Genomic DNA, 16,565 nt, shown 5'->3' on the forward strand with positions numbered 1-16,565 from the left:
TGAATTAAATATGATGCATGGGAGATCACTTGTACATGGGAGATCCATCACAAGACTTTTTTTTTTAATTTACCTTGGCTCTACAAATGATACAAGCTCTTTTCTCTTATTTAGTGAAATAAATATGTACAATAGAGGCCTCGGAGTGCCCTCAAGAGTTGACCACCAACTCCAGCCTTGCTATATAGGCTAAACAAACCTTCAACTTGAGATGAAAACCTCAGTTGCAGCAATATAGTGGGTTTATATATGTTAAAATAATACATTATGTTACACAAACTCATTAGTATTAGCTTATGTGAAAGTCCATATCTACTTTTGTGTATTTAATCTCAAATGTAAATATCGAACCAAAAATTTACATTTTGCATTGTGGCCTGCAGAGATTTTCTACTGTGATCAATGTTTCACAGGTGCAGTGTGCAGGCTCTTGCAAAGCCTTTTCCCAACCTCAGGTCCATATAAAGGTACCTGGCTAGCCAGCCATACTAATAAAGCAATAACAGGAAGGTGCACCCTATTAATCAGGTAAGGATATAGGCTGGTATGGGTTTTGGAGCTGGTAGTTTATACCATGTTTACACCCTAAATATGGTATAAGCATGATATAAAAATGGAGTTAGTTTTTAATCTCAACCTAATCCACAATGCTAACCCTAAATAGGGTCCAAAAAAGGCAGAGGGGAAACATTCGTTACCAATATTGTTGGTGGTCTCCCTGCAGCTGGCCTTTCCCCTATTACTGACTTACCATGCTTTTTTCTGTTTTGTGTCTGTGTGGAGGTGGCCATCTTGGTAAAGGCAGGGCTTTGCTTCCTCAAATCACAGCTTACAGTGAAGAGAACCGTGAGATATTATGAAAAATTGTTAGTCTATCTGCCGCTACCCTTTTCCCTATTACTGACTTACCATACCTTGCTTTAACTTGTGTCTCTGTATGGAGGTGGCCATCTTGGTAGAGGCAGGGCTTTGCTTCCTCAAGTCAGAGCTTACAGTGAGAAGAACTGTGAGATATTATCAAATATCAGTGGTCTCCCTGCAGCTGCCCTTTCCCCTATTACTGACTTGCCATGCCTTGTTCTGTTTTGTGTCTCTGCGTGGAGGTGGCCGTCTTTGGTTCTTCAAGTCAGAGCTTACAGCAAGAAGAACAGTGAGATATTACCAAATATGCCTTAAAATTTCCTTAGACTACAGTCAAAGGCAACAATGCCTTAAATTTCACACAGCAGATATACATTTTTGAGATTGTAGACACAGGAGGGCCTAGGCACACTCACATAAAAGCAAGTGCAATGCTATTTTCCAGGATGAATTCCAACAAAAAAATATTTTTTAGGGTAGTGCTTAGGCACAATGGATATTTCTAAATGTGCCCTATAGTGTAGCAAATCAATTTAGGTCTGCTTTAGGGTGGAACTAAAGGGGGGAATACTCAACTTCCCTTCAATAGTCTCTGGCTCTTGTTGGTGCCACCATTTTCTTTTGTGTACTAGTTTTCATTCATTTTAATTGGCCACCAGGGGATGACATCCATTCTGCTCATGCGCAGGGACCAGGCCTGTCACTGTAAGCTGTAAGCTGAGCTGCACATGCCCAGTTCATTTTATATGCAGGGGATTGCTGTGAATAAGCAGGTAGGCTCTTTTGCATGTCTCTTCTGCAATAAAAAGCCAGCTTGCTCACAGTAAATCACAGCGGATGTTTAGTTCCACTTTAAGCTTCATAGAAAATATATAGTTTTTATTAGTTACACAAGCACATGAAAATGCATACAATTAAAGATTTAGCACTTTTTTATCAGTACCTAAGAAAAGCGGTGCCAAATGTGCAACAAATAGTATGTCAAAATAGACAGCACAGAGTTTAAGACCTGCTTATTGGTGGCCACTTTTTGTCCTATTATTTTCTTTCAGCGTTCCAAACCTTTAACATGAAAGCATCACTTGTCAGAGCAACACTCACCATAATGTTCTATATTTAACTGCTGAGTAGTTCAGAAGAAATGTTGTTCTTGCAACACAGGAAAGAACCATCGCAGATCTGGTAATTTTCTTCCTTTATTTTCTTGCTGTGTGAATGAATGCCACCTAATCCATTCGTGAAAATCATATTTAATTTAGTTTCCTTTCCATGGGTTGCCTCTTGGATCTTGCTTTCTGTGGCACTTTCACATACATAGATGCTTCATGAGGAAGTCAGCCCCTCTGAGAAGAGAAACATTGTGTTTTAGATGATGTCTGAAGATATGGTGAGTGTCTGCTTAATGTTTCTTTTTTAGGTGGTATTTGTAATGACTCTTTAAACATAGCAGTGCGCTTCCTGACTGTACCTAGTCACTTCTGTTCTCTGTCCTCATAGCTGTATATCTCCTGTGTACGATCCACGGTGGCACTGATGCCTCTGATTGCTAGTCTCATGAGATTGTAAGTGAGATTTGGTAATGTTACTACTGTGATGCTCACTGTTCTCCTTGCTGAATAGGAAGTTGTGCCTGAGGGCAGGGGCGTAACTACAGGGGTTGCAGGGGTTGCAATCGCTACCGGGCCCCATGCTCCAGGGGGCCCGGTAGCAAACCAGTGGGTGAACTTCCAGGATCGCAAAGGTCACACTTGCAACCGGACCCTGGCATTGCACCACTGTGGGGAGGCCCCAAAATTGCAGGAAGGGGGCCCACTGCAGAACTTGTGAAAGAATCCTGCTGCGGGACCGTAATAAAAGGCCATGCAACGAGTGTAAAGAGCCCCAGGATTAGTGGGAAGAGCCCTGGGCTTGAAGGTAAGGGCCCCGGCCAGGGGTCTGGGGGGCCCTTCATGGTTTCTTGCATCAGGGCCCTGAAGGTTCTAGTTACGCCTCTGCCTGAGGGCCTGCAGTGCAAGGATCTAGTTGTTATTATTTATTCCTTTCTGTGGATCAGTGCTTCCTCTACCTCTCTTGCTGCTTTTTCATTATTACCCACCAGTCATCAGATGGGAACCTCTGACATAAGGGTTGATTGCTCTGTTCCTCTTCCAAGACAGCTGCATCCATACAGGGACATTGTGTGAAACAAGACATGGTAATCGGTAATAGGCAAAAATGAGTTGCAGGGGGATGACATATAATATTGGTGGCCGGTCCTTTGCTTTTTGCTTGTCTTTTTATAGCCAAAAATTCCACAGTTCAAGTTCTTAAATCCTTTATAAAATTATGGTCTTACAGATAATAATACTAGTAATGAAAAACTGTTTCAGCTGCCTCATCTATATTATCTACAGTATGAGCTGTACAGTACCATATCCATACTAAATCAAATTCTATCAGATATAGTAAAGCAATAGGCCATCTATATAGTTTTAATTCGTACAAAATTAATAAAGCCTTATATTATAATGACATTTGGGGTTGATTTACTAAAACTGGAGAGTACAGCTGTGATGGTAGCCAATGAGCTTCTAACTGTAGCTTGTTTAATTACGCTTTGACAATATAACCTGCAAGCTGATTGGTTTCTTTGCACAGCTGCACCCAGGGCCGCTGATAGGGGGGACCACCAGCCCTCGTGTAGGGGGCCCGAGCACACAGGGGGGCCCACACAGAGAGGGGGATTAGTGATGGACAACAAATACAGAAATCTTCCTCCAGCACCTGAATCTGATCTGTCCCTCTCCCTGCTATCAGCTTGTATCTGTTGCGAAAGAGACAGTTGTCCCTCACTAATCCCCCTCCCTGTGTGGGCCCCCCTCTCCCAGCACTTATCTCTGCTCAGGAGTTTATTTGTAAATTGTAACTTTGTTTCTCTCTCTCTGTCTCTCTGATCACTGAGCTACAACTGCCCAGCTTGTATATTTTTCTCATCTCATCTTCTTTTTTATTTAACATCGTTTTTTTTTTTTTTTTTAGATTTAGCAGGAATTATGCGAGTTATGCTATATTTGTGTCTGCTAATAGTGATTTTGTTGTAATTTTAGCTAAATATATCTTTAATATTTTCTTGCCGGGGCCCTGCCAGGTAGTCTGTACGGGGCCCCGGGATTTCTAAGAGCAGCCCTGGCTGCACCAGATTTTGCACTTTCCAGTTTTAGTAAATCAATCCTGATATGTCCAATTGTGCCCAAGTTTTGTACCATTTTATTGTCCTGTAGTAATGGCAAAAAAAGTTTTTACTTATAGTATTTTTTTCTGGTGTTTTAAGTCTAACCACACCCGGGCTCTGTCTGGTTACTTTTATATACATCGATGATGCCGATATGTCAACCACTTTTGCTGCTTAAACATTACCCTAGTGCTTTAAAGACATTTGTTGCAACACTGCATTTAGGTACTGTGCATTTGGTAAAAAGTTTTGCTTGCTGACAACTTTGATCAGTTTGTTATTCTTACATGCAAGTATATGTATGGAATACGTAAAATAGCAATTCACTGAAGAATAGCAATGATTTTCTCACAGAGCATCTTTTTTTACTGTATACAATTCACTCACTTAGGTTGGAAAGAAAAAATCCTTGTAATGCTACATACTTGGTGATGATTCATAGCATTGAAGGTTGCAGGTGTTTTGTTTTTCTTACTGAGTCACTATTCTTTCCTTATCTAAAAACAACTGTGATTTAATAGACCCACACCAACTTGAAAAGACTTTCTCAACCTTGAAATAATTTTTAAGTCTCAGGGAACGGTTGCTAAAAATGATTATACCCCCAGCCCGTGGTAGATTAGTGTGATCAATAAGTTGTAGATAGGTTTAAATAAAATGTTTAAAAAACATAAGCAACATGGCATACCTTGTGAATTTGACACTCAGGGCAAGTAATGTTTTAACACCCCATGCTCTAGAACCCAAAATAACTTAAGTAAGAATCTTAAATTGAATAAGATTGATAACAGGAAAAAACATAAACATTAAATATTGTAAAGTTAACATTAGTAATTTGCATATAATTGACTCCTTACATTGGTGGTTAGTGAAAAATAGGCAGTATAGGTGAAAGATCATTGTTTACAACTCAAGGAACCCTTAGCATCCTAAGGAGGAACCTCAGGGTTTCACAGAACCCTAGTTGAAAAAGGCTGTTTTAGAATAGAGAAGTGAGGGATTTAGGCCTCTAGACCAGCCTTTCCCAACCTCTTTAAACCAGACGAACCCTTGATACAATTTTCCAGCAACCTCTTCTGACATTAGTCCATCAGGGGTTATAAGGACTGCTTACATTGGTGGTCAGTAGAAATAATGACCCCTAACAGTGCTGGTTAGAATGTTACTCTTACAGCCAGCAGAAAAGATGACTGGTGTCATGCTACTGGCTCTACTATATGACAATAGACCTGGAACTGTGAGAGCACCATCAGATGAAAGGTCAGTTAGACATATCTCAAGGAACCCCTGGCAACCTTGTTAGAAACCCTTGGGTTACACGGAACACTGGTTAACAATGCCTGCTCTAGACATTGTAGGATAGTTCAGTCTGGAAATGAACTAATGTCTGTGGTGCAGCACACAACACTGTTTTGAATATAGGCAAGCTAGAAAACAATGCCCAATTGACATTGTTTTCCCTGAAGTAAAACACTGCTGGTTTAAACAAATTGAAAAGGATTAAGAGAGGTGCATGGAAGCCAGCCAGCCCCCAGTCTGATGTACTCACCCTCCAGTCTGCCACCAACCAAGTAGACCTGTCTCATGATGTAAATAAAGAACAGGGGTTTAGTTGACATGCATTTGCAAATGCATGTGTAAGCTGCAGAGCCACGACACGGCACCCTGTTTTATCTGCATTCCTAACACTTTTAAATTTGAGTGTCTCCACTCTGGGAGCACATGGCTGCTAATGGATGGATAGGAGGCAGGTGAGAGGGAGCAGCCCAAACTTCCCCCAACCCACCTCCATCCATGACTGGTCTAGTATCTAAAAACTCTAATAGCAATGTTCTTAAGATGGTACAAACTGAAAACGACCAGCTGAGAAGCATACACCTCCAACCCCTTGGCGGATGCAGTGTAAAACACAGATTGGGACTTTATATGAGGCAATTTGCCTGTATAGCACAGTGCCTCCATTCCTAATTTCATAAAATATTTGGGACTTTACATGAGACAAGCAGGTCATGCTATGGTCTCCATCCCTGTATATGAAAAAACTGGGGTCAAATTAGACTGCATCCACCAAAAACGCACGGAAATCGCACGGTGGGACTTTGAATGAAGCACCAGCCTGTAGGCAAGGTGCCTCCATCCCTGGTTACATAGACAATGTGAGCCCACATTGTCTAAACACTGCTGGTTTTGTCTTGTCCCACAGCGCTGATGGCTTCCCTGAAGTAAAACACTGCTGGTTTTGTCTGTGGACTGCTTACATTGGTGGTCAGTAGAAATAATGACCCCTAACAGTACTGGTTAGAATGTTACTCTTACAGCCAGCAGAAAAGATGACTGGTGTCATGCTCCTGGCTCTACCATATGACAATAGACCTGGAACTGTGAGAGCACCATCAGATGGAAGGTCAGTTAGACATATCTCAAGGAACCCCTGGCAACCTTGTTAGAAACCCATGGGTTACATGGAACACTGGTTAACAATGCCTGCTCTAGACATTGTAGGATAGTTCAGTCTGGAAATGAACTAATGCCTGTGGTGCAGCACACAACACTGTTTTGAATATAGGCAAGCTAGAAAGCAATGCCCAATTGACATTGTTTTCCCTGAAGTAAAACATTGCTGGTTTTGTCTGTGAGCAACTATCCCGTCCTACTCAACTGCCCCACACAGAAATACTTGAGCAGATGGAGAATCCCTGCCTAGGGGAAAAACTGGTTCCAGTGACATTTTGAGACCGTCAGATGGTGCATGCAAGTCCAACCACTGCAGTACATACAGTATATGACCAGTTGTATCTGCTGTTCCTGTTGGTTTTGCTGATTACAAAGATGCAGAATAAGTGTAGCCTGGTTTTCCCACCACAAAGCAGTAGTGAAATGACATCATCGGTCACAAGGAAATTGCATAGCAGGGGTCATCGAAGAACATGAAGGGCTGCTGTACAAGCAAAATGTTCATGCTTCCTACATATGCAAAGCCACTTGATATTCACCAAACAATAGGGGGCTTCCCCAAAAAGCTCTTTCTAAATGCAGGTCTGTCCGGTGTTACCTCTTCTGATTTCCCCTATCTTCCTGTTCAGGAGACAAGGGATCAGAGGGACTAGAAGTGATGAGACAGCAACAAAAAATAAAACACTTGTATTTAACCATAGTGGAGACCCTTGGTGACTTTTATTTTTTTTTTGACCTGGTGTCATTGAATAAAGGTAAGGGAAACGCTCCCCAGTGCAGTTACAGGCAACAATACCGTATTTTCGCGACTATAAGGCGCACCGGATTATAAGGCGCACTTTTTTTTTTGGAACGTTGATCCGCGCGAGGTTTACTAGCAGGTGCTCATCACGAACCCTCGGATGACAGTTCTGGCGGATACTTTATGCCAGGCATCCACTATCCACTGGCACACAGTGGGATAACTGGCCCGGCGTTGCCTCCCGGTCTTCGTGAAGGAGTGCTCTCCTTCCATCATTCAGTTTTCCCACGTGATTCGCAGTTTCGTCTTGAAGGAACGATTGACACCTATGTCCAGGGGTTGCACCCCTTTGGTCAAACCATCCAGTTAACGGTAAATTTTAAAACTATTTTCATATATAAGGCGCACCAGATTATAGGGCGCACTGCCAGTTTTTGATTAAATTTTAGGATTTTCAGTGCGCCTTATAGTTCGAAAAATGCGGTAATAATAATTTACAGGCATTTTTATTCTTTCACTTTCTATTAAAAGAAAGGAGTTGAGCTTTAATGATAGCTCCCTTTAAACAAGCCAAATAGTACATTATGCATCTTTCGATGTTTTGTTGTGATCTGTCAAAATGAAAAAGATAAAGTATTTCCAGAGTAATGGTTACCACAGGGAAAAATGTTGCTTGAGAATACCCTGTCTTTGCTAGTGAATTATCTCCAAGGATACAGATTGTGAGAGTACCAGAGGGACCACATTAGATGAGACGAGACTGTTTACCAGTTCACATATACTTGTCACTGGTAGATGCAGGTGATGTGCGGCCTGAGTCTTTGTTCCTGTAGACAGATTGGTTTCTTCATGTCCCAGAGGTGGAAACACCTGAATGACTTGTTGATTTGCAGGACTACGCCTATTTTAAGCCTACTAAACAGCACAGATATTAAAGATATATGGAAAACGATGAGTGGAACATTGTGTAATGTTTAACCTGCACAGTCCATTAAAGTGTAATGTTGATATTATGTAATTGGGGGCAGAAAAGAGAATGGGATGTTTTTACAGATTTACGTAAAATATTCATTAGGATTAGAATGTCAAGTGATTATGCAGTGATGATAGTGCTGAATCTAGTTAGGCTGGAAAAAAAAAAAACGGATAGATGTTTCCTATGTGAGAAAGGGACACGCACACAATTTTTGCAGTAGATGAAACCTGGCTGTCTTGACAATTTTTTTCACGTTGTCCAAGCAGTTGAGATACGTTCTTCTTACTAAAATAGCTGCCATGAGAATAATTATTTCATTTATAGCACTTGTGCTCTCATAAGACAATTCCGTTTCTTAAAGCATCAGCACAATCCATAAAGATGCATAGGGTATTGAATAGCATTCGCTAAACATATATATTGACACAGGATAAAATGACTACAAAGGGAAACATGCAAATACAATAGTTCTGGTCGTGTACTATATAGTTAGTTAACCACTTGAGCTCCAAAGATTTTACCCCCTTCATGACCAGGCCATTTGAATGCAATATGGCACTGCGTTACTTAAGCTGATAATTGCGCAGTTGTGCAACACTGTACCCAAATAAAATGTTTGTGCTTTTTGTCCCACAAATATAGCCTTCTTTTGATGGTATTTGATCACCTCTGCGGTTTTTAATTTTGGCGCTATAAACAAAAAAAGGCAGTTTTTCTAAAAAATCCAATTTCTTCAACAATTTAGGTTAATATGTATTCTGCTACATGTTTTTGGTAAAAAAAAAAAAAAAAAATCCCAATAGGCGTATATCGATTGGTTTTTGCAAAAGTTATATTGTCTTCAAACTGTGGGATATTTTTTTTTTTTTTTTTTACTAGTAATTGCGGCGACTTATAGCATAACTGCGATTTTACGGCTGCTAAATCGGATACCTAACTGACATTTTTGACACTTTCTGGGACCAGTGACACTAATGCAGTGATCAGTGCTAAAAAATATGCACTGTCACAGTACTAATGACACTGGCTGGGAAGGAGTTAACATCAGGGGTGATCAAAGGGTTACCTGTGTGCCTAGCTAGTGCTTACTCACTGTGGTGGAGGTGCTTTGACTAGGGGAAGGCAAAGATCCATGTTCCTGTTTTGTAGAAACACAGGAAAAAAGCCTTCCCCGCTGACAGAACGACAATCTGCCTTGTCGGGCTCCTGCTGTGTGTGATCACAGCAGGAGTGGGTCACCGGCGGCGCACTTGCGCGCCCCAGGCCTGGAAGTGTCAGATCACATGTCTGGCACAGACCTGGAAGTGTCAGATCACGTATCTGGCACAAAGCGGCCGCCCCCCCACAATAAATGTATGCAAGTCTGCAAGTGGTTAAAGTGATTCTAAAGGTAGAAGCTTTTTTATCCTAAACCTTCTGTGTGCAACAACCCCCCTAATACTTACCTGAGCCCAATCTTGATCCAGTGATGTTGCACAAGAGAGACTTGTCTCTCTGGGACTCTCCCTGATTGGCTGAGACACAGCAATGCGCACCATTGGTTCCCACTGCTATCAATCAAAGTCAGTGAGCCAATGAGGAGAGAGAGAGGGCTGGGGCTGAGCTGCGGCTCCGTGTCTGAATAGACACACAGAGCAGTGGCTCAGCTCGGATGGCCCCATAGCAAGTTGCTTGCTGTGGGGGCACTCAACAGGAGGGAGGGGCAGGAGCACTGGCAAGGAACCCGAGAAGAGGAGGATCTGTGCTGCTCTCTGCAAAACCACTACACGGAGGAGGTAAGTATAATATGTTTGTTATTTTTAAATAAAAAAAACAAGACTTTAATATCCCTTTAACAGTCTGTTATCATAGGGCTTTGCTTTTTAGAGCTTACAATCTAGAAGAAAGGGTCAAGTGATACAAAACGTAAAAACTGTAAGGGATGAGCTGATGGAGCAAATGAAAATACAGTTGTTAGGTGTTGGCTGCCACGCCTAAAGTACAGCTCTGCATTAAGTTAAAAAACCTTCTATGTCCAGGATCCCCCCCTCAGCCCTCCTTATACTTACCCGAGCCCAATTGCGATCTAGCACTGTGCGCAAGAGCAGCAGTTCTCTCCGCTCTTCCTCCCTCCTCAAGGGCAGATTGGTAGCAGTGGGAGCCATTGGCTCCTGCTGCGGTCAATCAAATCCTCTGAGGAGGGAGTGCGGGGCAGGCCAAATTCCCTCTGTTTGTGTCTATGAATGTAGCCAGTAGGGATCGGGAGTTAGCCTGCATAAGTAGCCCCCCCAGCAAGCATTCGTAAGGCAGAAGGAGCCATGAGCGCTGGCGGGGGTCCCCAGAAGAGGAAGATTAGGGCTGCTTTGTGCAAAACCATTGCACAAAGCAGGTAAGTATAACCTGTTTGTTATTTACCACTTGCCGACCACCCGCCGCCATTTTACTGCGTCAGGGCGGCTCGGCTGCAGTAGTAATACGTGACTGGAGTGCATGTGGTTTCAGTGGCACACACGCGCTGCAGGAGCCACGCTCCCATTGTGTTTAGACACAGCGGGAGGCGGGCTGCGGGAGGAGCAGCGGCGATCGCCGCTGCCCTCCTGCGATCGTCCGGGAAACCAAGAGAAGACCCGCCTGCTTATGTAAAAAAAGCAGGCGGATCTTCTCTCAGACAGGCAGGGACAGATCAGCAGTTTCAGCTAAGCTTTTTTTATTGGAAATGTTTTATAGCAGAAAGTAAAACACTGCGTTTTTTTTTTTTTTTCAGAATTATCGCTCTTTTTTTGTTTATAGCACAAAATCTAAAAACCGCAGAGGTGATCAAATACCACAAAATGAAAGCACTATTTGTGGGAAAAAAGGTAACTCAGTGCCGAATCGCAAAAAATTGCCTGGTCATTAAGGGGGCAAATCCTTCTGGTCCAGAAGTGGTTAAAAAAAAACAATTAAAGGTTCAAAATCACTTCAATGATATTAAAACCTAAATCTGCATGTTTCACCCACACAGCTGCATCATCCATTTACAAAGATATGTGAATGGAACACTATATGTCCCATATGTCACCAATGCATAGGGTACAGTAAATGGAAAATAAGTGCAGAGACTTGTAGACCAATGTTTACATCATTTATAATGGCAGGTCCATATCTCTGGACTGACCTGGGGCTAGGGGAAGAGTTAGCATGAACCTGTGTATTGCACCCCACGGCCCACTGGTTGTGGTTGCACTTTTCTGCAGGCTCCAAATCCCCCCAAAAATTAAATGCACTTTTTTTTTTACCAATGTGGATGCATTTATTCACTTTTTCCAAGAGGTGGACTTTACCTTTAAGCATCTATTAGAACTGTGAATGCCAGAAACACAAGAGAAGATGGATTTTTGCCATCAATTGAATGTAATGCGATTAGTGAATTGCTATTTAATAACAAGATTTGGAATTTTTCTTTAGTCTGATTTTCTGCTATACTTGCGTCTGGAGAATATGCCAGCTCACACACGTTTTTGCAATTAATATTTTTAAATTCAGCAATATTTCTTAAGCAAATGACTGTTCTCATTTTAAGCATACATGTTAGGAATAAACCATTGCTGCTCAGATTTATATGCAATGGATATACTAATATAATTTTACTACTTTGTATATTAATAAAGGCAATACTTGTCAGCCTAAAAAACCTATTTGAACATAAGCTCACATCTTTTATGTTAGATTTCTGCATGTTGGTTCATGACGTGAGAATATATGCATGTTTTGTTGATAGGAGTGTGTTTACATATGTTAGATAAGTCCAGTATGTATTTGTACTGCGGTACAAAGTCCTTGCAGAGATACTGTACTTGTTCATCAGACATTTAGGTTGGAAGATATTAAAGACTAACTTATAGATTAACTGAACACAGGTATTATACCTCCTATTCTGCCTCTCGCTATGTGAATTACTTTCCAAATGCAATGAAGATAAACTCTAGGCAGATTTAAAAGGATACCATTTAATGCAGTTATATAGTCATTACAAAAATTGAAAGCAAAGTAGTATAGTCTGTATATTCACAAAAAAAAAAAAAAAATCAATATTACAGTAGTATTCAGACTGAAAGAGAGAAGCACAGCACTGTCAGCCAATTCTAGACTAATGCACAGTGCACAGGAAGCATACTAAGAGCAAAGTGAGTAGAGGGATGACCTCATCAGTTTGTTTATGCTGCTTCATTGCTGGACAAAGTCTATTGCTTAAACCCCAATTCTGTGTGCTTCTTCAACCCCCATCTCCCCTTGTGGTCCCTCTTACTGTATAGTATGCTTTTTTTCTTAATATACCTTCCTTTTCTAAAGTCTTTAGACCAATAACGTGATGCCACAGGGTCTATTTTATTTTATTTTCTTGAGGCTGGACATTCCTTATGGATACAGAGAGCAGAACTGAGGTAATGACATCTGCGCCCCTCTCAGCACATTGTGAATAAAGGGAGATGTAGTGATGTCCCCTCAAGGGAGCAGAGAATTTACACCCTTCATTTACATTACAGTCATCAGCAGGGCTGTACATAGGGGTATACCACCTGTCCTCCTGTACGGGACCCAGGCCAGCAGGGGGGCCCAGGCAGCAGGGTGAATTGGATGTGGGCAGGCAGGGTGATCGGTATGGTCGGTATGGCAGGGGGGCAATTACTGGAACCATTCTTCTCCTCCCCCCCCCCCCCCGTTGGCTTTCAGTTGTAGCAGAAGGAGCCATAAAGGATCAGTTCTTGTAATGCCCCCCCCCCGCCACAACGATTACCGTCGCTGTGCACCAATCATTTCCTTCTGCTGCCCAGGCCCCCCTGTGTGCACCCTACCCCCATAGCGCTGATGGCTTCCCTCCTCATCTTCCCACTTGCAGCTGCAAGCACACAATAGGATCCTTTAAGATTGAGAGTGGGGGCAGGGTTAGGTAGATATGTCGTATTTAATAGCCCCTTCCTTTCCTGAATGAACACAATGAGTGATCGATACGGATCACCCTCTGCGTTCATTCATAACTGAAGCATTGGGTGTATTGGGCCCCAAGTCAGGTTGTCTGTATGGGGGCCTCATGTCAGCTTGTTTGTATGGGCCCCATGGTTTCTAACAGCAGCCCTGGGCATCAGTCTTCTGGGTTAGGTGACAATGGGCCTCATTCAACCTGAAGGACGGAGGACATCTTGTGGTCAACTGCTAGGAAGCAGCTAGGGGGCAGTTATAGAAAAAAAAAAGTTTAGACCAGAGTTGGGCTTTAAGTGCTGTTGAAAAAAATGAAGGTTGGCAATCTGGTTATTCTATTCGGTAGGGGTATCTGGATAAGAGATTGGCTAAACAGAGTTATGCATCTTTTGGCAGGTAGGGTGATTAATTTATATGCGGCTCAACTGTGTATTAAAAGTAGAACTATAGGCAAAACGTTTTTCATTTTAGAGTAAAGTAGGGATATAACCCCTGTCAAATTTTTTTTGCCATCTGTGTCCCATTGCGGAGATTTCCCTTCACTTCCTGTCCCATAGCCAAACAGGAAGTGAGTGGGGAAATCCCTGTAAATCAAGAGAATTCCTTGGGGACCCCCAGGTCACCAGAACTAGTGTCCCCATTGGAAGATTTCCCCTCTATTACTTTTCTGGGGACAACTCAAAATGTGGGTAATTTCTCTTACTTTCACTTTCAATGATAATGGTAAACAGGACAAATAAAGAGGACGAATCTCCTACAGCAATAAAAAATTACAGGGGTTCTAATCATTCTGCACTCTATCCAAAACGAAAAAAAAAATGTTTTGCCTTTAGTTATACTTTAACTGTATGCCTTGAGTTCCAGTTTAATTCTTAGCGGATAATGTTGTTATAAAAAAAGTTGTGTTTTATGCTAGCTGTACATGCAAAAAAGTTATAATGAGGATTGAATTACCCAGTAGAATTCTTGTTAGAATATTTTAACAACATACAAAGACCAGCCATGTTCTGTAATCTGATCAACATCAAAGATCAGCTTTCGTCTTCTATTAATGTGATAAGAACTGCCAATGTGACTGGTTCAATCAAGAATATTTATGTGCTTAGATTATATATTAAAAAAGCTATATTTTATTCTGAAATCCTTTTTGCAATACTTTTTGGCCTTGGTAATTTGCAGACAATAGTACCAATTATTAATTAGTCATGCTACAATAACCTTCAGAATGTTGAGTGAAAAACAGAATCAGCCCAGGCAGAAATAGAACATTAGCCTCTTAATGTCCCCGGATAACTGAAGTGACCAAATCAAATTTCTTGCAGCAAGTTTACTATGCTCTAACAGTGTTCAATACCAAAGTTATTTAAAGAGACATGGTAAATGGGGGGAATGGAGACAAAGTGCGGGTGATATGATGTGCAGGTGCCTAGAAACTCTAGCACATACCTGCAGGAGCCTCCCAAACTTTTCTTGCTGACCAATGAATGCGCAGGAAGGAGGCCTGTGACTTGTTTGTATTAATATCCTATATTCCGCTTTTAAAATTGTCTGATTTAATCGATAAAACTGAAACTCTATTGGCACTTTTCCACTGCAAGTACCGGCTCGGCTCTACTCGGCCCTGCTTGGCCCGGTTTGCTTTTCCACTGCTGGTACCCCATGGTACGATGTTGGAACGGTTCGGTACGGTACGGTATGGTTTGCTTTTCCACTAAAGTAGTACTAAGTGGGTGGGATGTGGGTGGGATAACAACTATTCTCTGGGGGTGGTTTTTAGAGATATACAAAAAAAGATTATGTTGCCATCATCCCTAAGTACATTCGGAAAAGGAGGTTTGGTTCCTCAGGCCAAGAAAAGAAAGGTGGGATTTTGTAGGCAAAGGTGAACTATGTCAATTTTATTAAAAGATTTACACATACATATAGCAAGGTGAAGAAAAAACAAAAACAAAAAAAACGGAATGGTATGAATAATTCATGTTACAGGTTTACAAATGATTATGAACCATTTTACTTATTAAGATTGAAGTGGTGATTCCCGGTTGTAGAACTGGGGTTCCGACGCGTTTCGGCACTAATAGCCTTTATCAAGGAAAAAACACCACCATATTCTATAAAGTGAAAAGTGAAGAAATACAAAAATTAGTGACTTATTGTGCTAGGTCATATCAAAAAGCAAAATAACAATATAACATCGTTTTTTCTGTTTGTGTACCTAGATTCCAGGAATAGCTATGCCCATAAAGCAGTGGGAGGGTTCTCAGGTCCAAAAGCCCCCCAGGCTTGTGACTGGATCCTGGGCTTATTGGGTCTAGAAAAAGTGAAAATATTTAGTAAATATTAGGTATTGCCTGATGTCCTGTTGAGGCTGAATGAAGGAGTTTGAATTACCTCAGGTTATGGGAAAAATCTCTTGGGGATGGATGAAGAGACGCCGGGGATCCACAGGATCTCACTCCGCTCCACCTAGCGAGGAGTGAAGATCCGGGAGCCGGCCGTCTACACCTCTCCAGACACTCGAACCTCCACCATCCCATGGAACCTCCAGCCTTCAACTAAGTAAGTTATGGCTCAGCACCACCTGCTGGCCAAACTTTAAGTTACATCTATACCATTTTAAATCGATATATCCTCCCTACTTGGCAGATACAATTCTATGGACATTGCATCCCTAGGAAGAAGGGTTTGGTCTTGACTCCAGGAACTCAGCATTTTTGGGGATCTTTAAAAACTCTAAGTAAGCAACTTTCAATTTCTCTTCAGCATTATTTTGAGAGGAATTTTTACCCTTTATAATACCAATAAAACCCCCCCCCCCTTTCTAACACAGGGCTACAGGTTCATATCCTAGGGACTATTGGAGGACTATAAGTGTCTTTTACAGCCATTAACGTGAGTTTTCCTCTTGCACACCAATTTTACTTCCATAATTATTATACCTTCACTTCCTATGTATAAAACTCTGTCCATCCTCCAGGGAAACCAGGTGTTTGTGGCATTACATAGAAGTGCGGTTTTCCACATACCACAGGCCTTCATCCATCCCCAAGAGATTTTTCCCATAACCTGAGGTAATTCAAACTCCTTCATTCAGCCTCAACAGGACATCAGGCAATATCTAATATTTACTAAATATTTTCACTTTTTCTAGACCCAATAAGCCCAGGATCCAGTCACAAGCCTGGGGGGCTTTTGGACCTGAGAACCCTCCTACTGCTTTATGGGCATAGCTATTCCTGGAATCTAGGTACACAAACAGAAAAAACAATGTTATATTGTTATTTTGCTTTTTGATATGACCTTGCACAATAAGTCACTAATTTTTGTATTTCTTCACTTTTCACTTTATAGAATATGGTGGTGTTTTTTCCTTGATAAAGGCT

General features: G+C 41.6%; 1 protein-coding gene across 3 annotated transcripts in view; it reads left to right on the forward strand.

Annotated features, from left to right (window-relative positions):
* The window catches only part of FHIP1A (FHF complex subunit HOOK interacting protein 1A), a 334,888-nt gene that overhangs the window by 57,473 nt on the left and 260,850 nt on the right, over positions 1-16,565 (forward strand). The window contains exon 2 of one of the 3 annotated variants that reach the window (XM_082248315.1): positions 1,914-2,043. The exons of the other annotated variants lie outside the window; for them this stretch is intronic. The gene's annotated coding sequence lies outside the window, so the exon portion shown is untranslated. The remainder of the gene's footprint in view (positions 1-1,913; positions 2,044-16,565) is intronic. 3 annotated transcript variants of the gene reach the window in all.

This window comes from Pelophylax lessonae (genome assembly GCF_965119305.1).
Source record: "Pelophylax lessonae genome assembly, chromosome: 1".
Classification (NCBI taxonomy): domain Eukaryota; kingdom Metazoa; phylum Chordata; class Amphibia; order Anura; family Ranidae; genus Pelophylax; species Pelophylax lessonae.